Below are 24,151 nucleotides of genomic sequence, written 5' to 3' on the forward strand. Positions count from 1 at the left end.
CCACAGGATATTTCCAATTGTACTTGAGATGATTTTGCCTTAAATAAAACAAAGACAAAAGAACATAGTGAAGTATGTTTGGATTAGTGCTAATTCACACAGTGGTCCCGCCAAGGGGTTACTCACACTTTACAGAGCCACCCAGGCTCTGGAGTAGACACAGGGACAAAACTACAGGGGGTGCAGAGGTCGCAATTGCGACTGGGCCCCCAAGGGTGTGGACCCAGCTTCAAAAAATTATTCATTTTTTTATAATAAAAAACGTTGACCTGCCACTGCCTGCACTGATATCATGTGAGTGTGACGTGATGCTTCACTAGTGTCTCTGACTACAGGGGTAAGTCTTTCTGTTTTACCCATTTGTGTTTATGTGTGTGTGTATGTATGTATGTGACTGTGTGTGTATTTATGCATGTATGTGTGTATGTGTATGTTTGTGGAACCAGCAAATTACAGACCTTGTTGCTACAGCAAGGGGGGCGGGGGTAAACAGTGTCACTATACAGTACCACTATATACAGTACGGGGGGCTGGACCATGTCACAGACTACTGTGGTCACTTTATAAATACTGTGGCGGGTAGGGTCAGGCCAGCCATCTCAGATTACAGACTGTGTCACTGACTCACTTTATACAGTATTGGTGGGTTAAACAGTGTCACTATATACAGTAATAGGGGGCCAGACCATCTCACAGACTGTGGGCGTAGGGTACCTCCTTTTGCAGATATGTAATCTGATTCACATTTTTTTTCTGTGTTAAATGTTAAAACAAAAAAATAAAAAATAAAAATGTATGTATCAAATTCACTTTTTTTTGGGGGGGGGGGGGGGAGGGGTGGGGGGGGGGGCCCTTTTTAAATTCTTGCACCTGGGCCCTGTGAATTCTAATTACGCTTCTGAGTAGACGCACACCCGGTTTTATACTGCCAGGTTTCCAGTATATCACCAAATGCAGGACGCTGATTTATAAAGATAACATTTATTTTAAAACATTTAAAACATATAAAAAGCCACAAATAAGCCCCTTCACACATTGCCACTTGGGTTTCTGTCCCCCTAAATAGCTGGGTGGGAGCGCAATCACAACACCTTTCCTGGATGGAAGCAGATGGCGTGCTGAAATGCTATGCCAACGAGACCGCTTGGTAAGTGATACACTCAATACCTGTCCTGGTGACTAACAGTGGAGGCATGGCTGTGACGTTCCGACATAATAATAAAAATATGCTAGACATAATGATATATTCAAAGCAAAGATTAGCCTTAGAATCATACATAGGTTTGTTTGTTTTACAATTATTGTAAATATAATTAGTTTTTTTAAATATTGAAAATATAAGTGTTAAGCTTCAGTTTCTTTAAAGTACTTTAGTGTCTATAAAGTAATGGACGCTGCCAGATTATAACTCGTTTTCTATTTATCTCTGTTTGTCCAAACAAAGCTGAGTGGAATTATCATATGTACCACATAGCCTTGTTTGGACAGTCTCTTTTATTGTCTGTTTAATATATCCTTAATTGTCTTCAGCAATGGAAACAGAGAAGGGGCAACTTAAGTTCACACATGACAGCACCTATTACTTTTTTACTATTAAAATGTTATATTATAATCTCATACTGTTTAATATTCTTTCAAGACCTCTCGTTTGATGGAGTGATGTCCCATATTTCAACTAAGAGCTTTTATGTCCATATAACTGTCAAGTGATTGTCATAGTAATAATATTCTCCTGGCAATAACTACTGGCCTCATTTGGTTGTTGGCTTTTAGTTTCTCTGAACTAATAAAAAGCAATTACTAGTATCAAAATAAATGGGAGAACTGAGAGAGCAATACAATTAATTATATTGGGTGGAACTCTATGAAGGATGATTTTTGGTGTAACTATTTAATGTGTTGTTTTTTGTAAGCTGAGTGCATTTAGACAGGGGTAGGAACATACATGCATTGTTACAATTGGTTAAGCCACCCCTTTGGAAATTCAAAATTGATTTTAATTTATATATATATATATATATTATATATATATTATATATATATATATATATATATATATATATATATATATATATATATATAGTTATTGTAAATTGATAAACCTACTAATTTTCTGCATAAATTGTAAGATGGTGCAAAGTGACAAAAATAATATGTTTTAAATTCTGATTTTCCATGAATTGTTATTGAACAATATAGGTATAACAACCTAAATTGGGGGTCTTTCACAATCCTATAGAAACACTTATCTAATGATTATCAAAAGACAACATAAGCATATTTTTAAAATATTTCTAAAATAATTACTTACATACCGCTACCATGTACACTATAAAAAATAACACAAAAGTATGTGATTTGAGTGATTTTAGCTATTTTCTTATAATACTTGGTCTGCTGATTTTGAAAAAAAATTATTTGTGTGTGCACCACACACAAAAAAAGAAGTTGAAAATGAATGTGTAAATGCAATGAGTGCCAAACAACTAAAAACAGTGCTAGAGCTGTCAAATGGCTCAATACTGAAGGTGTTCAATTACAGGTAAAGGGAGTAAAATAAATAAAGTATATTGTTAAGGTTATTACTACTCATAATAAAACATTTTATATTACAATCTCAAAGTGTTTGCTGTCTCTTTAAGTATCATTGAAGCATTAAAGGGACAGTTTAGTCCAAAACAAACTTTCATTATTCAGATAGGGCATGTGATTTTAAACAATTTTCAAATTTACATCTATCACCAATTTTGCTTTGTTCTCTTGGTATTCGTAGTTGAAAGCTAAACCTAGGAGGTTCATATGCTAATTTCTAAGCCCTTGAAGGCCGCCTCTCATCTCAGGGCATTTTGACAGTTTTTCACCACTAGAGGGTGTTAGTTCATGTGATTCATATAGATAACACTGTGCTCACGCACATGGAGTTCCTAGGAGTCAGCACTGAAAAATGCTGTCTGTCAAAAGAACTGAAATAAGGGGGCAGTTTGCAGAGGCTTAGATACAAGATAATCAAAGAGGTAAAAAGTATATTAATATAACTGTTGATTTTGCAAAACTATGGAATGGGTAATAAAGGGATTATCTATCTTTTAAAACAATAAATATTCTGGTGTAGACTGTCCCTTTAAAGTCTCTATGGAAGAAGTCAAACAAGTATACATTCCAGAGGAATTTTACAGCAAAAGCAGGCAAAGTTAATAATGAATGTATATTGCAATTATGTTTTTTTTTATTAAACTTTTATTTTTATTGAGGTTCACAGGTATACAGAAATAGTTTCCAAAATACAGTATCAAAGTTCACAGTTGGTTAATTGTCCAGCAAAAACAAATTCCACAAAAAGAATAGACATTGAACATAAATTCCTGTTGAACCCTTTCCCATTATTTTTTTTAAAAAACTGGTGAAAATGATGACACCCTAGGTTGAACATAAGTCGAGCTTGGAAGTAGGCAAATCTACAGGGAGTGCAGAATTATTAGGCAAATGAGTATTTTGACCACATCATCCTCTTTATGCATGTTGTCTTACTCCAAGCTGTTTAGGCTTGAAAGCCTACTACCAATTAAGCATATTAGGTGATGTGCATCTCTGTAATGAGAAGGGGTGTGGTCTAATGACATCAACACCCTATATCAGGTGTGCATAATTATTAGGCAACTTCCTTTCCTTTGGCAAAATGGGTCAAAAGAAGGACTTGACAGGCTCAGAAAAGTCAAAAATAGTGAGATATCTTGCAGAGGGATGCAGCACTCTTAAAATTGCAAAGCTTCTGAAGCGTGATCATCGAACAATCAAGCGTTTCATTCAAAATAGTCAACAGGGTCGCAAGAAGCGTGTGGAAAAACCAAGGCGCAAAATAACTGCCCATGAACTGAGAAAAGTCAAGCGTGCAGCTGCCAAGATGCCACTTGCCACCAGTTTGGCCATATTTCAGAGCTGCAACATCACTGGAGTGCCCAAAAGCACAAGGTGTGCAATACTCAGAGACATGGCCAAGGTAAGAAAGGCTGAAAGACGACCACCACTGAACAAGACACACAAGCTGAAACGTCAAGACTGGGCCAAGAAATATCTCAAGACTGATTTTTCTAAGGTTTTATGGACTGATGAAATGAGAGTGAGTCTTGATGGGCCAGATGGATAGGCCCGTGGCTGGATTGGTAAAGGGCAGAGAGCTCCAGTCCAACTCAGACGCCAGCAAGGTGGAGGTGGAGTACTGGTTTGGGCTGGTATCATCAAAGATGAGCTTGTGGGGCCTTTTCGGGTTGAGGATGGAGTCAAGCTCAACTCCCAGTCCTACTGCCAGTTTCTGGAAGACACCTTCTTCAAGCAGTGGTACAGGAAGAAGTCTGCATCCTTCAAGAAAAACATGATTTTCATGCAGGACAATGCTCCATCACACGCGTCCAAGTACTCCACAGCGTGGCTGGCAAGAAAGGGTATAAAAGAAGAAAATCTAGTGACATGGCCTCCTTGTTCACCTGATCTGAACCCCATTGAGAACCTGTGGTACATCATCAAATGTGAGATTTACAAGGAGGGAAAACAGTACACCTATCTGAACAGTGTCTGGGAGGCTGTGATTGCTGCTGCACGCAATGTTGATGGTGAACAGATCAAAACACTGACAGAATCCATGGATGGCAGGATTTTGAGTGTCCTTGCAAAGAAAGGTGGCTATATTGGTCACTGATTTGTTTTTGTTTTGTTTTTGAATGTCAGAAATGTATATTTGTGAATGTTGAGATGTTATATTGGTTTCACTGGTAAAAATAAATAATTGAAATGGGTATATATTTGTTTTTTGTTAAGTTGCCTAATAATTATGCACAGTAATAGTCACCTGCACACACAGATATCCCCCTAAAATAGCTAAAACTAAAAACAAACTAAAAACTACTTCCAAAAATTTTCAGCTTTGATATTAATGAGTTTTTTGGGTTCATTAAGAACATGGTTGTTGTTCAATAATAAAATTAATCCTCAAAAATACAACTTGCCTAATAATTCTGCACTCCCTGTATTAGTATAAGGAATTAGAAATTTCCTGCATATCACGTCAAAGGGTAGAACCGTCTTGGTAGCGTGGTCTAATAGTTTATCTACATTGTCTACACCCAGAGTTCTCCAGGTCTGAAAAACAGGATACAGTGTGCCAGGTTGGAATCTCGGGTTCCCTATAAATGGGAGATATTTTGTGTTACTGGAGTCCCACCCAAGGACCTTGGTCATAGACTTCCAGCCAAGAAGCACATCTCGAAACATTGGATGGTACAATATAGCTGTTGGCAGTTCTGATAGGGCAGCATGTGGGAGAAAAGCAGGGGACATCTGAGGCAGTGAGGCTTCTTCCAAGTGGATACTAGAGAAGTGCTGTGTGTTTAGTGACCAATCTAATGCCAGTTTTGCTAAGGAGGCCCAATTGTAGTATAATAAGTTTGGTAAGCCCAGACCCCCTTTGGGATAGGGGAGATACAGTTTATGTGCACCTATACGTGATTTACCGCCTTTCCATAGGAAGGTTCTGTTTACAGCATTTACAGAGGCTATATGTTTCCGCCGGAGTAATAGTGGGAGCATTTCTAGGGGGTATAACATTTTTGGAAGGGTCATCATTTTAATGATATGGACTCTACCCATTAAAGATAGTGGCAGGTTTTGCCAGGCGTTCAGGTCTGCTTTAATTTGTTGGATCAGAGGAGATAAATTTTGAGAATACCAGTTTTGTGGGTTTGCTGAAATATGTATTCCTAGGTAGGTTAAATAAGCCTTTACTGGGCGAAAAGGGTACTGTTCTGTAGTGGAGTCAGCTTTCTGATGCAGCCATAGAATTTCTGATTTCGAGATGTTTATTTTATATCCCGAGAATTGCCCAAACAATTCAATAGTGTCTAAGATAACTGGGACATGTAGCTGGGGATTGGAGATAAAAAGTATTATATCGTCTACATAGAGGGCAATTTGGAGCTTATGGCAGGAGAGGTGTATACCCGGGAAAATAGTTCTAAGACGTACCGCCAGGGGTTCCAATGCCAAATTAAAAAGCAGTGGGGAAAGAGGGCACCCCTGACGTGTTCCCCTGTGAAGGGGAATCGGGGGAGAGTAAAGGTTGATAATCAGCAGGTATGCCACCGGGTGGGAGTAAATGTTTCTCAGAAAAGCAATGAAGTGGCCTGATATACCAAAGGTTTCCATGGAGTGGAAAAGATGTGACCACTCCACTCTGTCAAAGGCCTTCTCTGTGTCAAGAGACAGCAGGAAGGCCTCCGAAAGGGACGAGAGAGTTCCCTTCTGCTTAGCTTTCCAATAATATGATATTGCATGGACTTTACGAATGTTTGTAACGAGGAGCGAGTGGGGGTAAAACCTGTTTGATCTGGGTGCAAAACGTGTAGGAGCAAGTGCTTTAACCGATTAGCTAAGAGTTTAGTTAGTAACTTATAATCAACGTTTAAAAGGGATATGGGTCTATATGACGCCGGGAGTGTGGGGTCTTTACCTGCTTTATGTATGACTGTGATATTTGCTGCAGAAAAACTGGCAGGGGGGGTACTACGGCCTGTAAAATAGTGGTCAAATAAGGTAGTTAGAACCGGGGCAGTTTGGTCAGAAAGCATCCTATAAAATTCGGTTGAAAGCCCATCAGGGCCAGGCATTTTTCCAAGAGCAAGAGACTTAATTGTCTGGACAATTTCTTCCTGAGAAATCGGTGCATTCAAGTTTTCTAACTGATTGTCCGTGATTGTAGGGAGAGTGAGTTTGTCCCAGAACTTTTGTTGTGCAGTGTCATGAGGTGGTTGTGATTGATATAGATTGGTGTAGTAGTTTGTAAATTCAGTCACTATCGCAGACTTATCATTCGTTAAGTGACCTTGGCTTTTAATGGCCGGAACCCCTCTATTTGCCTGTTTAATTTTGACCAGGGAGGCCAAGAATTTGCAAGACCGATTACCAAGTCTCAAGAAAAAGCCCTGGTTCTTATTATCTTTGCGAATTGTGTTCTGCAACATGAAGGTGTCTCTCTCTTTCCTAGCCATAAAATAAGAGGTCCTATTGTGTGGGGTTGGGAATTGACAATACTGAGCATAGGTATTAGTTAGTTGAGCATTGTAATATTCTTTTCTGCCATTATGGAGACGCTTAGTGAAATAGGCAATTATATCGCCTCTAAGGACTGCCTTGGCTGTTTCCCAAAAGAGGGTCGGGGAAGATAGATATGCACAGTTATTAGCTGTGAAATCATCCCACTGTCTCGTCAGATACATGACATAAAATGGAAAATTCAAGAACAAGGGGTCATGAGCTCAAGCTAAAGGGTAGTAGATTCAGGAGTAATTTGAGGAAGCACTTCTTTACAGAAAGAGTGATTGATTTATGGAATAAACTTCCTCAAGAGGTAGTAGCAACAAACACTGTGGGGGACTTTAAAAATGCATGGGACAAGCATAAGGCTATCCTACGAACTAGATAAGTTTATACTGTTAGGTAAGGTCGGGCAGACTTGCTGGGCCTATTTCTCTTATCTGCCGTCAATATCTATGTTTCTATGTTTCTATTACAAAATCGGGGGATTTGACAAGGTGATTTGGGACCCTAAACACTCTCTTGTTGGTAGGCTGGGGAGAATATGGAACAGTTAGGAAAATTGGGGCGTGGTCCGAAATAGTAAGATTGGCAATCTTGGCATCTGTGACTAATAGTTCTAATGACTTAGAGATGAGGAAAAGATCAATGCAACAAAGTGAGTTCTGTGCTCGTGAAGCACAAGTATAGTCCCTACCCGTAGGATTCCATCTCCTCCATATGTCCTGTACCCCCAAAGAGTCATATAAAACATTAAATACTTTGGTAGGAAAAAACTGTCATATCTCTATGTCTGCAGGTCAGGGAGGGGCCAGATGGGTCCCAAAATCTGTCCAAAACTGGGTTAGGTGTTAGATTGAAGTCCCCTGCAATAATAATTTTAGTGTTGAGCGTGCTGAGCGTGCTGAGCGTGCTGAGCTAGAGAAGTGGTTAGGGATTTCCAAAATACAGGTGCTCTTTGGTTGGGGCCATACACATTGCAAAAGGTATACCAGTCATCCTGCCATTTCAGTCTAACAATGAGGAATCTTCCCTCTGGGTCTACCACTACATTCCCTAGCTGGTAATCCAAGCCTTGATGTATGAGGATAGCTACTCCTCTGATAGAGCTATTATGGGGGGGGGGGGCACAAAGGACCTCTGAGATCCATTTAGTTTTAAGCTTATCATGCTCTGAAGCGGTTAGGTGTGTCTCCTGCAGAAACATAATATTGGCATGCGTTTTTTTGAGGTATGCCAAGATGGTTTTCCTCTTAATGGGAGAGTTAATCCCTCCCACACTCCAAGAACTTATTTTTATTGCCATTTAAAGATTGTGAGGGTTGGATACCAAGCTGTCCTCGTCCCGCTCTTTACTGATTGAGGCCTATTAGTAAGATAAAGGGAGGCCCAGGAGTAACACATACAATTATATTGGCGGGTGTGACTAAAGCAGCAGATTATCTGATACTGGGTTATATTAAAGTCTGACACAGGATGGAGTGAGGAGAGACATGTACAATATATCTTTCACCAGCATGAAAATTAGAATATAAAACACATAGCATCAAAAAACAAATTATCCAAAACATAACATATATACAAGCACCATACAGTGCAATAACATTCATAAACTGAGCAATACAATACCAAGCCATATTCAAATCTTCTTGGGTGTCTCAAATAATTCCCGTACAGGGAATAGGCATTTTGGTCTAGTGGGTGAGTTTTTAAAGAAAAGTTCACCCACTACTTCAACCAGGTGAGTCTCTTCGATTAGGAGAGGAGTGAGTAGAAGAGTCTCTTTCCTGATCCAAGAAATCTTGGGCATCTCTGGGTGAATCAAAGAACTTGAAACCTTGGGAAGTACGGATTTTCAGACAAGCTGGAAAAAGTAGTATAGCCTGATGCCTTTCCTTGTGGAGAGAACTGCAGATCGAAGCAAAACCTTTTCTTTTCTTTGCCACTTCTGAGGAATAGTCTTGAAAAATGTAGAGCCTTTTTTCATCATATAAGAGGAGTTCGACTTTCCTGTAAGCCTTGAGGAGCTGAATTTTAGACTGGAAGTTGAGGTATTTTATCATCACCCCACAAGGGTTTTTTTTTTTACCCATTGCCATCCATCTGTCCCCTCCAATTCGGTGTGCCCTTTCCACTTTCAACGGGATAAATTCTGCAGGAATACCTAATAGATTAGGAAGAGAGTCTTCAGCAAAATACAACAGTTCAGATGGTCGAACTGACTCAGGCAGTCCTACTAGCCGGACATTATTCTGGCGTGAGCGGTTTTCCAAGTCGTCAATTTTTTGGTGTAAAGATTTATTTTATTGAATCAGTTCCTTTAGTTGGGTGGAGGAAGTATGGTGACCATCTTCTAAGTCAGATATTCTTTGCTCCGCACCCACCAGTCCAGAGTTAAATTGCTTGACTTCAGATGTCAAGGTGTCCATGCCTCTTTGTTGATTGTCCAATTTAGACAGCAACAAGGAGTTTACCTGCTGTTCTCCTGTTTGGGATTTGTCACTCTCCTGAGTGGAAGCAGATTTCGCAGGGGAGACAGCCAAAGGCGGATCTGGAGGTTGTCTATTCTTTTTCTCCTGTTGAGACTTGTTTCTGTTTGACATTTTGGGGGTGGTAAGAAATTTGTCCATATAGAGTAGTGAGATGATCAAAGAAAAGTCAATTCAGTGACATTGATCAGGCAGTGAGATGTTGTTTCACAGCGTCTGCCCACTCTCATCTGCTGGTATATAAAGAAAAAAGAAAAAAATAACGCACCCGGCGTTTTGACAGTGTAAAGTTTCAGTGTATGTGTTCAAGAGCAACGGGTTACAATTATTCCAAGTTACTTATTTAGGTTGACTGCTTATAACCAAGAGACTACTATCCTCATGTACCTCAGTGAATAGTTAGTTTTGACAGCGTAATCTCTCTCATTCATTTGTATCCCGCTCCCTTATGTTAATTTATGTTATTCCTTGTTATGTCATTTACCTGTCCCCATGGGACTACATGCAGCGAATAATGCAGTGCAAGGAACAGCAAAACAATTTATTTTTTAGGCTGGTAAAGAGCAGTATATGTGGCTTGCCAGTAGCCAGGAAGAAAAAAAAAGAGTTCCAGCTTTAGTAATGAGACACCACAGCCTTACCCAGGCGGTCCAGTGGCCACAGCTTCTATGTGCGTAGTTGCCGTTTGTCATTCAGGGCAAAAAACATGTAGTGCACTCACCCCACAAAGCGATCCATCTGAGGCCAGCAGAAAGAGAAGTGGATTGGAGGTGATGTGCCAGAGGCAGCAGGCACCACGAGGGTGAGCAAGATGGCGGCCGGGCCTGTTTTTGCGGTCGTTCCGGTGGCGAGGTAGATGTTACAGGACCTCACAAACTAAGGCATCCGTAGGATTTGATGCCTCCGGGCTATAGAGAGAGCCAAGGAAAGGTTTGGGAGCCAGTGTGGGGCACAAAGTTTAAGTATCTGAAGGAGAGATGTTGCACACGTGCAAACACATCAGCACTGGATTTCAGTGAATGCCAGATTTTAACATGATAGCACCCACGTTTAGGGGGAGGTGGTGAATAACCTTAGTACAATACTTATAAAATGTATTTATGACCAGATTACAAGTAGAGCGCTTGTTACAAACTGCTATTTGTAACTGGCCCTTTAAATGAAAAATTGCCCTGCTTCCATGGATCGTGGAGAAGCCTATTTGCCAGCCTCCTTCATCATGACTATGGCCCCTGGAAGATTGTGCCCCTGAGAACATATTAACTTTTATTGGGTGTGTATGGCCCTTACCGTCTGGGGACATATTGTGACTTTGGTGAACAATGCCCCTTTAAGACTATGTCCCCAGACCTGTAAAATAGCTTGTCCCTGGCTTTCTCCCACTTGGTTCAGTGAATGGGACTTGCTGAGCCAGGTGCCACACAGGCAGAGTGTTCCACAGAGGGGGAGCACTGTTACAGAGGCATTGGTTTTCATTGTGTGCCATTAAGTGCTATGTGACAGACCCTTTGGTCAGAACTAAAGAGATAACTTTGTTCAGCTTCAAGAAGCATTCTAAATACAAGTTTGCTGGGATCAGCTCTAATTAAGTTTAGTGAAAAACATTTCCATTGTCTAATCAGACTGCTAGTAGTGATAAGGTGGACTGCATTGTTTTCTTGTGTGTAATGTTATCTGCTGTTATGGCCTGTCAAAGGGCGTTGCCTCTCTATCTAAATGCATCAAATGTGTGATTGGGGATTTTATGCCTCCCCCTGAGAGTGTATTTTTTGCATGTAACCTCAATAAAAACCAGGCTGTGTGTTCCAGCACGTCAGACCTATTCTGACCCTCTAACTTGCAGCTTTGACTCATGTTTGTAGGGGACAGCTTCAGATATAATCACTACAGGGATTGCTATGCTCTATATACTCCCTTAGCTACTGAGCTCCTGTAAGAGCTCTTGTTCCTGATCCTGCTTCGCTCTAAAGAAGGAAGAGGTTCACCTACTGGAGCCTGGTCGTAGGTCCAGGGCGCAGAGCAGATGGCGAGATACCAGCCCAGCAGCGGTGGTTCATAGAGTCTGCATTACTGATGGTGGCTACGCAGTAGTTATAGTGTCTACGATGCTGCTGATCCTTTGGGGAGCGCTAGGAGCATCCTTTTCTACGGTCCAACTTCCAGCCAGCCTGGAGGCAACCGTAACAGCGCTATTTTAGTGTGCAGCTGTAAATGGGCAATTTTGCTTGTTTACAGGCACACAATAAATAACCAGCCAGTTATGTAGCAAGTTTGTATGATTAAAAGTGTTTATTTAAACACAATAAAAACACAGCAACGCGTTTCTCAGCATCAAATACTGTTTCCTCATTTTAGGGTATATTAAGTAGCAAGTTTTGTATAGTTTTATTCAGCCTGAGGAAACAGTATTTGATACTGAGAAACGCGTTGCTGTGTTTTTATTGTGTTTAAATAAACACTTTTAATCATACAAACTTGCTACATTGCCTCTTTTGGATATCCCTGTCTGGAGCAACCCTCTAATTGCTGGAGGTGTAATAGTGCTTTTCCTGACACTCAAGTATCACAGCTTATTTGGTGATTACCATTTTGGTTCCTGGGAGTTCAAGCCTGAGAGGAGAGTTTTACCGGACAACTCCGATGTTCCGGTCTGTCCAGCCAGCACCACATCTTGGTGCTTTCCAACATGTGAGTGTATCAGAGCTACAATAATATATTTGATATATTACACAGAATTATGCTATGTGGCGCCTTCACTGCTTCTTTATAGATTAAAAGCAAAAATGGACTCTGGGGACAGCACAGCTTCCTGTGAGTGCCAGTGAGCACCCAGGACTGGGCATGTTGCAGGGTCATGGGATGTGTACCCGTTCTGGTATGAGAGTGCCGTCCCCTATAGTGTTTTGTATATGTCTAGGGTGATTACATAAGCCTGTGCACCCTCCCCTTGTTCCCAGTTTGTTTGGATTTGAGAGCTTGCATTGTGTGGCTGTTTTAGGGTCCCAGGTATTGGAAAGGACCTTGACGTGGTACCTGAGCTTGTCCCATTTGTCCAGATGCGTTAACTAACCTTTCCATTTTTGCTTTTAAATCTTAGCTGACAGCTTGTGAGTGCTGGACTTTCTCTGTGTTTTGTATTAATTTGTTTTGTAATTTTCCCTATGGTTCTTGCACCCAGACCTGTCTGGGGTTAACTGCCTCTGACTCTGGGGACAGCACAGCTTCCTGTGAGTGCCGGTGAGCACCCAGGGCTGGGCATGTTGCAGGGTCATGGGATGTGTACCCGGTCCGGTATGAGAGTGCAGTCCCCTTCCGTGTTTTGTATATGTCTAGGATGATTACATATGCCTGTGCACCCTTCCCTTGTTCCCAGTTTGTTTGTATTTGAGAGATTGCATTGTGTGGCTGTTTTAGGGTCCCAGGTATTGGAAAGGACCTTGACGTGGTACCTGGGCTTGTCCCATTTGGCCAGATGCGGTAACTAACCTTTCCATTTTTGCTTTTAAATCTTAGCTGACAGCTTGTGAGTGCTGGACTTTCTCTGTGTGTTGTATTAATTTGTTTTGTAATTTTCCCTATGGTTCTTGCACCCAGACCTGTCTGGGGTTAACTGCCTCTGACTCTGGGGACAGCACAGCTTCCTGTGAGTGCTGGTGAGCACCCAGGGCTGGGCATGTTGCAGGGTCATGGGATGTGTACCCGGTCCGGTATGAGAGTGCAGTCCCCTTCCGTGTTTTGTGTATATATATATATATATATATATATATATATATATATATATATATATATATATATACTGTATATACATATATATTTGTTTTTTAAAACTACATGAAGCAGTTTTTAGGGTTTAAAGTGTGCGGGTGTGGGGTGTTAAAAAAAAAAAAAACGGCACTGAAAAATGCCTTTACATTGCGGTCTATAGGGACTGTGTATTCCCTGTAAATATATATGTATTTGCTTATGTACATACAGTATATATTTAAACACATCACATAAATATATATGTATCTATAAATTTACACTTTGCTGCCTATCACTGTGTCTGATGGCATGAGAACGAGGCTCCCATTGGAGTCTGTGAAAGTGCACTCTCATTTGCATGCTCTGGTATTACTGAGCGGAGCGCAAATATTGCACTCGCCGAAGTGATATTTTACGCTCCACTCAAATCTGGCCCTTAGTGTTTACACATTTCTCTAATGTTTTATAGTAATACAGAGGCTTATAATTTGCATAATAATACACAATAAAATTGAAATGTATATACATGCTTCCACACTCTGTGCACAAATAACAGAATATGAACTATAGTATCTATTAATTATTGTTTGTTTGTTTTTTGCCCCCACCCCAAACAAATAACAGGCAGAGAAACAGAGGGACCAATTAAACACGAATACAATCCTCAATCCACAAGTACAATAGTTTAGTTTTCTAAGCAACAGGTTTCTCAGCAAACTTAAAATTCAAGCCACCATTAAAATAGTGAATCCCTGTTCAGTTTCATCTCTTCTAGTGATTGTAATGCTAACCATGTTCCTGACAACTTTATGTATTATCATATACATTTGTTTTGCTTATAATAGATACAGCTAGAAAAGGCAATACAAATTATTATTATTTGATGGGCTTCGGATGCAATATTACACAGACAGATCATTTTTATAACCTTTGAAATCCTTTATTCTGGTATCACTTACAGATACCCAATGTTTTACACCAGTAACGCAATCTTTAGATTTTACTGAAGATTCATTCTTACTAATTTATTAAGATCACTGTATTGTTCATAGTTAAAGGGACAGTCAACACCAGAATTTGTTTTGTTTAAAAAAGATAAGATAATCCCTTTATTACCCATTCCCCAGTTTTGCATAGCCAACACTGTTATATTAATATACTGTTTACCTCTGTGATTAACTTGTATCTATGCATCTTCTGACAGCCCACTGATCACATGACTTTTTTTTATCATCTATTGACTTTCATTTTAGCCAATTAGTGCAGTGTCTGCCACAAGTCACGGGCGTGATCACAATATTATCTATATGGCTGACATGACCTAGCTCTCCCCTGTTATGAAAAGCAAATTAAAAAGTATGTGATAAGAGGCGGACTTCAAGGGCTTAGAAATTATCATATGAGCCTACCTAGGTTTAGCTTTCAACTAAGAATACCAAGAGAACAAAGCAAAATTGATGATAAAAGTAAATTGGAAAGTTGTTTAAAATTACATGACCTATTTGAATCATGAAAAATTTTTTGGACTTGACTGTCCCTTTAAATCCTGTTTTCCAGGTGTTTCTAATTCTGTATTGTGCGAAAGAATTTGGTGGCCACCCTTAAAGGGATACGGAACCCAAATTATTTATTTTGTGATTCAGATTTTAAGCAACTTTCTAATTTACTCCTATTATCAATTTTTCTTCGTTCTATTGGTATCTTTATTTAAAAATCAGGAATGTAAGTTTACAAACTGGCCCATTTTGGTTCAGCACCCTGGATATCCCTTCTTGCTGATTGATGGATACATTTAGCCACCAATCAGCAAGCTATACCCAGGTGCTGAACCAAAAGTGAGCCGGCTCGTAAGCTTACATTCCTGCTTTTTCATTCTCTTTTTTATAGATAAAGAGAATGAAGAAAAAAATTATAACATGAGTAATTGAGAAAGCTGCTTAAAATTGCATTCTGTATCTGAATCATGAAAGAAAAAAAAAATTAGGTTCAGTATCCCTTTAATGACTTGATATGCTAAATGCTTGAAGTAAATTGGTTGAGTCTTTTTATGTGTCAGAATATGCTCTATGTAAAACTATATATTTCCCCTGTCTGTTCTCCTACACTGTCTGCTTATGTCACCTAAGACATCACCTCCTCTCCCTGCACTCAGACCTCTGTAACACGTTCTGCCCTTTTTAGCCATCATGTGTTTCAAGATATAATCTGTAAATGTCATTGAATTGGTCAGTATTGCTTCAGACTTGAAAAAGGAAGGAATACTTCAACTTGTCAACTTATAAATGTATAATTAGTCTAATAAAAAGGTATCATTGCTCAATGCATTAATCTTGTTATTTTGTTATCTTATTCACTGGACTAACACGGCTACTCCAATCAACGTGTGTATATATATATATACACACACACATACACAGTATATACTCACATAAACATTAAAATCCATAACACACCCTGCTCGATTGGTTCCTGACCGAATTCAGGAGGCAGATGTTCTCCCTAACAGTTTCAGTGACCACTGCTTAGTGTACTGCGTGCTCAAAATAAAAGCTACTAAATCCTCTCCCAAGGTTAAAATCACCAGGTCCTTCAAAAATGTAATCTTCAATCATTTATACATGACATGAAAAACCTCCCATGGCACAGATTAAACCTAATCCCAGATATAGACTCTGCAGCTGAATTCTTTCAGTCCGAACTCTTACAAGTTTGGAATTTGCATGGCCCGCTGCGTAAGGTGAGAGTAAAAGTAACACATATGAATTGGATCACAGCTGACTTCATTCAAATGTACCAGTTTCCGGATTCATTGTGGTCAGAGTTCAAGCATACTGGCTCTATAAACGATCACTGTGTATATAGACAATGGCGAAATATATGCACTAAACAAACAAAATTGGCCAAGGCCCAATATTTCTGTGAAAATCTGAACAATAACATATCAAACCCTAGAAAGTTTTGGAAAATCATAAATAACTTGCACACTCCCCCAATGCACTCCCCACCCTCCACTGTCAAAGTGGACAAGCAAACCCTGCAACTTCCCTTAGAAGTAGCAAATGCCTTTAACAATTATTTTGTCAGATGCTCCACCACCCTGATTGACAAACTAATAAATGACACACATCCTGAAACTACAATTGTGGATCAGGCCCCACTAAATCTGCAAAGACCCAAGATAGAGAAGTTCAATTTTAGACCTGTACCCATCAGTGTCGTTAAGAAACACCTTAATAATCCAAAAATGAAAGACCAGTCTGGACCTGATCAAATCCCAGCAATGCTGTTGAAGCTCAGTGCGCCAGCAATTGCTAAACCTGTCACAACCCTAATTAACAAATCCTTGGTGTCTGGATACATACCCAAATGTTGGAAGACTGCAAGAGTAGTGCCTATCCATAAAAGTGGTGAGATAACCTTGGTTTCTAATTATCGCCCAATATCATTGCTCCCAGTATTGTCGATACACAACTATGTGAGTATTACCAACAAACTAGCTATCTGACCCCTGATCAATCAGGTTTTTGCCTGAACCCCTCCACTACAACTGCCCTCCTAAAAGTTTGCAATGACATCCAAACTGGCATGGAACAAGGAGACCTAACTGGAGCTATTTTCCTTGATTTTGCAAAGGCCTTTGACACAGTAGACCATGACAAACTACTGCTCAAACTAAAAAAACTTAGGTATTGGTGATCGTCCGCTAACCTGGTTTCGATCATATGTATCGGATCGATCACAATATGTCTCAATTTCTGACAGCGACTCCCTCTCCCAGTCATGTGTGATGTTCCCCAAGGTTCAATTCTTGGCCCCCTACTATCCACATTATTTATAAATGATCTGCCAAATGTCTGCAAATTGTCAACTGTACACATGTACACATACGACACGGTAATCTATGCAAGCAAATCCGATCTGCCGCAGCTGCAGTGCTCTAAGACCAGTTCACAAGGTAGAAAAGTGGATCTCAAAAAACAAACTCTTGCTAAAAACTGACAAAACTGTCACAATGATCTTTGGAATGGGACCTAAATTACACAAACTAAACATTCCCATCTACGCATAAAAACAAAATTAAATTGCACACTGACCGCAGTCCACTGTTTCAAATACTTGGGTATGTTGTTAGACCCCAATCTATCTTTTGGCCTCCACATAGAAAAACTAGGTGCCATGTACAGAAGCAAATCCTGCCTAAGCCCTACAGTAAAGGAAAAGATTGTACAGCAAATGCTGATGCCAATCATTGATTATGGGGATGTAGTATATGCACCTGCACTGCAAACTCACCTAAATAAGCTTAATACATTGTATAACTCATTGTGCCGCTTTGTGCTACAATGTAATTACAGGACCCACCATTGTGACATGCTAAAAGAACTAAACTGGCTGTCGCTGGAATCAAGACGCACCCTCCATCTTTCCAGCCTTGTGTTTAAGAGCTTTTCTGGGAAGCTCCCACCCTACATGAGCAGAATGCTCTCCCCGGCTGCTCCCACCTCCTATAACCTCCGATTCAGTACCAGCACATTATTTAGTTTGCCTCAATACAAAAAGAAAGCAGCTCGATCCTCCTTTTCCTAGAGAGCACCACAATTATGGAACAACCTCCCGCACACTTTCAAACCTTCCCCAAGCCTAAAATCCTTTAAGAGATCCCTCTCTACATATCTCAAAACAGAATGCACCTGTCATGGTTGATTATATATTTCCTACCTGTTCTATGTTAAATTTTGTATATATTATTTATTAATATTGTTTTTGTATTTTATTGTACCTTATTGTATCAATGCAATGTTTTGTGGACCCATGACATACTTGAAAACGAGAGAAATCTCAATGTATCCTTCCTGGTAAAATATTTTATAAATAAATAATTTACTGTAAATATTATACATTTCAATGCTCTGAACATAGAATATGTTTTTTTTAAAATAGATATTCCAATATATATTTGTATATATCTATATCTATATATATTTACTGTATATATATATATATATATATATATATATATATATATGTATAAATATATATCTGTTTTAAAAAAAAACCCATCAGATATATATAGAAATATGTAATTATGAATAAATACAATGTATTCCATTATGTTAAGGACATTGGAATATTAAATATTCATATTTTCATGTTGTGACCGTGTTTGTGAGATAGTTGGGTGTTAATTTTTTTCCCCACAATTTTTTCTCCATTGTCTTCAACGCGCACGCGGTATTCGATGTTTAAATTTTAGTGCTTGTCGGGTTACCGCTTGTGCAAAATAAGTTTTTTTTTAACTTAATATGAGCACAACCCGACTAGCGCAAAAAGCTTAACTCTAGCGGAGTTTTCACGATCGTGAAAACACAATATACTGTACCACTTGTAATCTATCCATTAAAAAAATAATAGCTAGAATAAAGCATTCAAAGAAAAGATTAGTCTGGCCAATTAGAGACAGTTATAAATAAGTTACTATAGTGTTCAGCCAATGACTGTATGGAATATAGCAGTGTTCTACACTTGCAATTTTAACAGGAACTGAAAAGCTAACAGTTTTCAGTATAAAATTACAGGAAAAGATGACAAAATAAATAATGAAAGTGTATTGCAAAGTTTTTAATATATATACAATTTATCATTTTATATGACCATCTCAACATTGTTAATGTAACTTTAATAGCTAGAAGTGCACAATACTTGATATCTCGCACTTGGAAAAGAACCGCTAACTATGTGGGACAACAATAATTACAACCGCAACTCTCTCGAAATTCTCTTTTAAAACAGTTTATGTAATATTTGTACATAAACAAAGAGTGTCTTGTGGGACTAGCAGTGGGGTTTCTGGAGTGTTTTAAAGGAGCGGTCAATATTTTTCACCTAAACGCAGGATTCAAAGCTGAAATTTTTCTTTTATTTATCTTTGGTTGTGTTCTGGTTTGCATATGATAGAGTAGAGTAGTGTTATATTGAGTAAGGTTTCTATTGTTGTAATTAGTTTGATGCCAGTATTTTTCCCAGTAAATATAATTCAGCACCCTTACAGAAAAATCAGTGCACGCTGCTGAGAGACTGCATTCCCTTAATCCATACAAAAAAGTCCAAAATGTAGCAGCACTAAACCAAAATCTTCTTTTACTATGTATGAAATAGTGAATACAAATTGCATCACAATGTTTCCTTCACAGTGAAATTAATTTACCAAAAAGTGAACAGTTACTACATAGATGCTGCTCCTTTGATAATAATGGAGCTTAAAAGGACACGAATTGCAACATTTTCCTTTCATGATTCAGATAGAGCATGCAATATTAGGCAACTTTCCAAGCTACTTCACATTTTCTTTGTTCTCTTGGTATTGTTGGTGATATACTCACCCTGGACTGAATAACTTCTTCAGACCAAGACAGGTTAAAAAGAGTTTGTTTATTGATTACACACTGCAGTATGGAGAGAAACAATACAAAGTTTTCTCTGAGGGGGTCAGTCCCCTTCCCAGGTATTTATACATTCCACATCTAGGCTATTTACAGTTTATAATTAGCTAGCTAAAAAATGCAAGGGTTTTTACAAATATGGATACAACACAAGTAAATAACAGTTCTACACATCAGAATTGTAGGCTTTACTGTGTTTGACAATACATAAAAAAGGCAAAGGTCAGGGATGAACTAGATACATTCCCAATGTTTACAATGAGTTGTGTACATACATTCGTATATTTGGCATATCAAGATAACCAGGAAACTTAAGTTTTTACTGATACTAGCTGGAATGCAAGGACTTAAACAAGGATAGAAAAAGATTAGATTTAGTAAAAATAAACAGACACACTCAGAACTAGCTACATTTTATAGCCCCATTAACCAGACTGGCCGCTCCTGACTAATAATGCCTGCATACAAATTAACCCATTCAGACCTCACAAGGCACTGCAAAAAACAGACAGATATTGCTTATTATTTTCAACAGTCCCTCCTCTGATGCTGTTAAACTCTGTGACAATAGCATCAAACAGCAATATGATTTAGTCGGGTGAACTCCATCTCAAACTGCAATGCAGAGTCTCCGTGGTCATAGCGATGGGGCACATGTGGGGCTGAATCTTCACAGGAGGGCATCAGTCTGCTGGTTGCTGGGCTGACAAGGCTGCAGAGCTTGTGTAGCATTAGTTTGAGACAGATTACTACGAGAGAAAGAAAAACAGTTAGCACGACAAAGATTAGCAAACCTTGCAGTATCTGTACCCCCAATTTTCCCAGCCATCCTGACAGGCCAAAAGTTAAATCAACATCAAAACCATTGAACTTAATGTCATGCACTTTTCTCATGTTAACCTGTAATTTAGTAATTTGATCAAGATCATCCTGTACTGCTACACTCGAATCATTAATAAAAACACAGCATTGAGCCCCTATTAAAGAGCATGCTCCGACCTTAGCAGCTAACATGATATCTAAGGTTTGGCGGTTTTGCAGGGCCACAAGACATATTTGTTTCTGTTCCTGGTTTAACAACTGTAAAGAATGGTGTGTTGAGTTAAAAATGTCGTCTAATATGTCCATGAGGAGATTTAATTTATACTGCAGTCGGACAGTACCATACCAGGGGAGCATGCCCATGTAAACTCTATCACCTATACCGGTACGGACAGTGAGATCAGAATTATCTGAATTTTTTACCTTAGAACCTGCAATCTCACGTTTATTACGCAAACGCCCTTCAGGTAGGGTTTGTGTACTATATAGGGCTGGGATAATAACACCTAAGTAACAAGTACCCCTCCATGCACATGGCATACTCTTGTAGGCCCAGTGGCCGCATAGAATATACAGATTGTCAATTAACATCCATGATTGGGAAGGATTACAGTTAGGATTTGAAAAAGGAAATTTTAATGGGATTGCAGAAAACCATGATGTAAGAAGATCCCTGTAGAGAGTGGAGTTCCCTATGGTTGAATTATATTGCCAGTTGTGGAAATCATTAGTGACATAGCCCTCAGAGACATTGCAACAATGATTTAGGAGGGGGAACAATTAGGTTTGTTAGGGCAAATATGTCTGGGGTGGTAGTACTGTACAGTAAACATACCCTTTGGTTTGTCTATGAGGGACATGAGTGGGGCCCCAGGTTTATGGTTAGTAATCTGTACCCATGTCTTACAAAATCTGCTAAAGGAATTCTTTCTATTTTCCCTTCATGGGGTGTATAAAAAGAATGCAATTTACCAACACCCTTTTTAATTAAAGCTGTAAGAGTTTCATTAACTAGAGGGACACCAATATAGGGATACCCAGAATCATGGCTATGTGGTATGAATCCACATATCCAGCAGGCACCTGTACCTTCAGTGTGGCGGTAATAGGCTTTGGCAGTAGCAATAAATGAATTGTCCTGTTCCTATGGGGTAGTGTGGCAGACATAACTGGGAATAGGGAGAATACCAAGAAGTATGAAAGGGTACATGATGGGTTTGATACACATATAACACAATTAAACAGTGATAGAATAAACAAATTATACCAAAATGAACTGTTATTGTCTAAGTGACTATTAGAAGGTATATAAATCAGGGATTTTTCTTTACACTCTAGCAAACATCACCAGAGTGTAAATGCAGCATACAGGAATAATAACAAGTAAAAATGAGTCAAATATCAGGAAATAGTCAAGCACTGTCAAAGAATAATACTTCCCAAAGGCTCAGTCTTTTTGGATTTCCTTGCCAGTGATAGGATCAGTCTGTGATTGCACCAGTTTGTAGTGAGATCCATGATTTAACTTCTGTGACTTCAGTGGCTGTATTTGTGATAAATAATACACAGACAGGCCCCTTCTACTTTGGCTCCAGAGCTGTTTTTCTGGAAAAACTCCCAACCATTATAACATCACCAGGTGAGATGACATGCACTACACAATTATCATTCTTTAACTGTGCAGCAAGTACCTGGATATGAAAAGTCTTAAGCATTGATGTTAGTTGTATGTCAGTCTCCAAAATCAACATAACAGATATTATATTTACTGCCTGTTTCTGAGCAAAGTTAAACTAATAGTCATCAGCATTTTACACAGGGGGTATTGTAAAATACAGGGTAATTTACATTTTTCTTTAAAGGGTCAATAAAATTAAACTTTAATGATTTAGATAGGGCATGCAATTCCAAACAACCTTCAAATTTACTCTTATCATTAAATCTGCTTGGTTCGCTTGGTATTCTTTGTTAAAGGCTAAAACTACAAATGAATAGAGATGGATACAGCACCCACTACTCACTAGTGCACGGAGAGGGCTGACCAAGCCCAAACAATTTAAGTAAAAGAAGGCAGTCTCCAGCAGTGAGCAAAGTGACTTTTATTTTTAAATACAGGTCAAATACAGCAACGTTTCGGGCTAACAATAAGCCCTTTCTCAAGCCTGACATAAGTTAAACAAAACACCATTTAAATAGCCATAATAGCGCCAAACAATTGTGAAAAAAATTGCACATATATCGCCCTCTAGTGGTGGACTTGAATATTGCATGCCAAAATACATTTTCTTGCAATTACAAAGATACAAATGTGTTACAAAATATTTTACATTGTATATATTGCACAAATTCAATAACCAACTTCATAAGTAAAGTGCCAAGCGGTCCTATAAAAATGAAAAATAAAAAGTAAAAAATTAGAATAATAAAAATAATATTTGTGACAACTAAATTCAATGTGAATATGTTAGTGAAAATAAATATATTAAATATTCGAATTTATTAGAATTTAAACTTTAAAATTAATCACAATACTCATATCAAAATTCCTTAATTACCATATATATATATATATATATATATATATATATATATATATATATATATATATATATATATATATATATATATATATAGGAACACAATCAATTGAATGGACTATATATAGATTAAAAAATTGATATATATGGGAATCCTTCAACAAAGGATACCCATATTACAATAAGTCAGAAATTTAAAAACTAATGGGTACTCAGTGAATATATAGGTAATGCCAAATGTCTATATCCAATAATGTCACACAAATGACCTTTTTTGGCTTACTAGTTAAGGCATAATCCAATATAGTGCTAAATTTAAATATATAGCAAAAGTAAATGCAAACCCCTACGCTTACTAAAGGAAGTAACCTATTTATCTTACTCAATATTGAATTACAATTTTTAGATTTTAAATGTTGTCCAGTTACACTCCCTATTGAGGCCTTTAGGCCATAAGGTGTTGAGCTCATTGATCCAAAAGGCTTCCCTTTTATTCAATAAGGCCTCTCTATCACCACCTCTCCTAGGCATGTGTATATGTTCCAAAATTTGGAAGCGTAATTAGCTGATACTATGTCCTGCTTGTAGAAAATGCGCAGACACTGGAGCATCCTTGCCACATCTGATATTTGACTTGTGCTCAGCTATGGCTATTTAAATGGTGTTTTGTTTAACTTATGTCAGGCTTGAGAAAGGGCTTATTGTTAGCCTGAAACGTTGCTGTATTTGAACTGTGTTTAAAAATAAAAGTCACTTTGCTCACTGCTAAAGGCTAAAACTAGGCAGGGTCATAGGCTGCAGCATTAATTGCCAAATTGCAAGTTTATAAAAAAAGCACTGAGATAAGTTGGTAGTCTGTAGAGATTTGGATACTAAGTAATCACAGCGGTAAAAGATGTTTATCAATACTACCGTGTTGATCATGTAAAACTGAGGAATGGGTAAGAAAGTGACCATCTATTTTTTTATTTTAAACAATAAAAATGTCAAGTACCCTGTCCCTTTAATTTCAATAAAACATTTCCCCTGTTGATTT

The sequence above is a fragment of the Bombina bombina genome, chromosome 5 (assembly GCF_027579735.1).
Source record: "Bombina bombina isolate aBomBom1 chromosome 5, aBomBom1.pri, whole genome shotgun sequence".
NCBI lineage: Eukaryota > Metazoa > Chordata > Amphibia > Anura > Bombinatoridae > Bombina > Bombina bombina.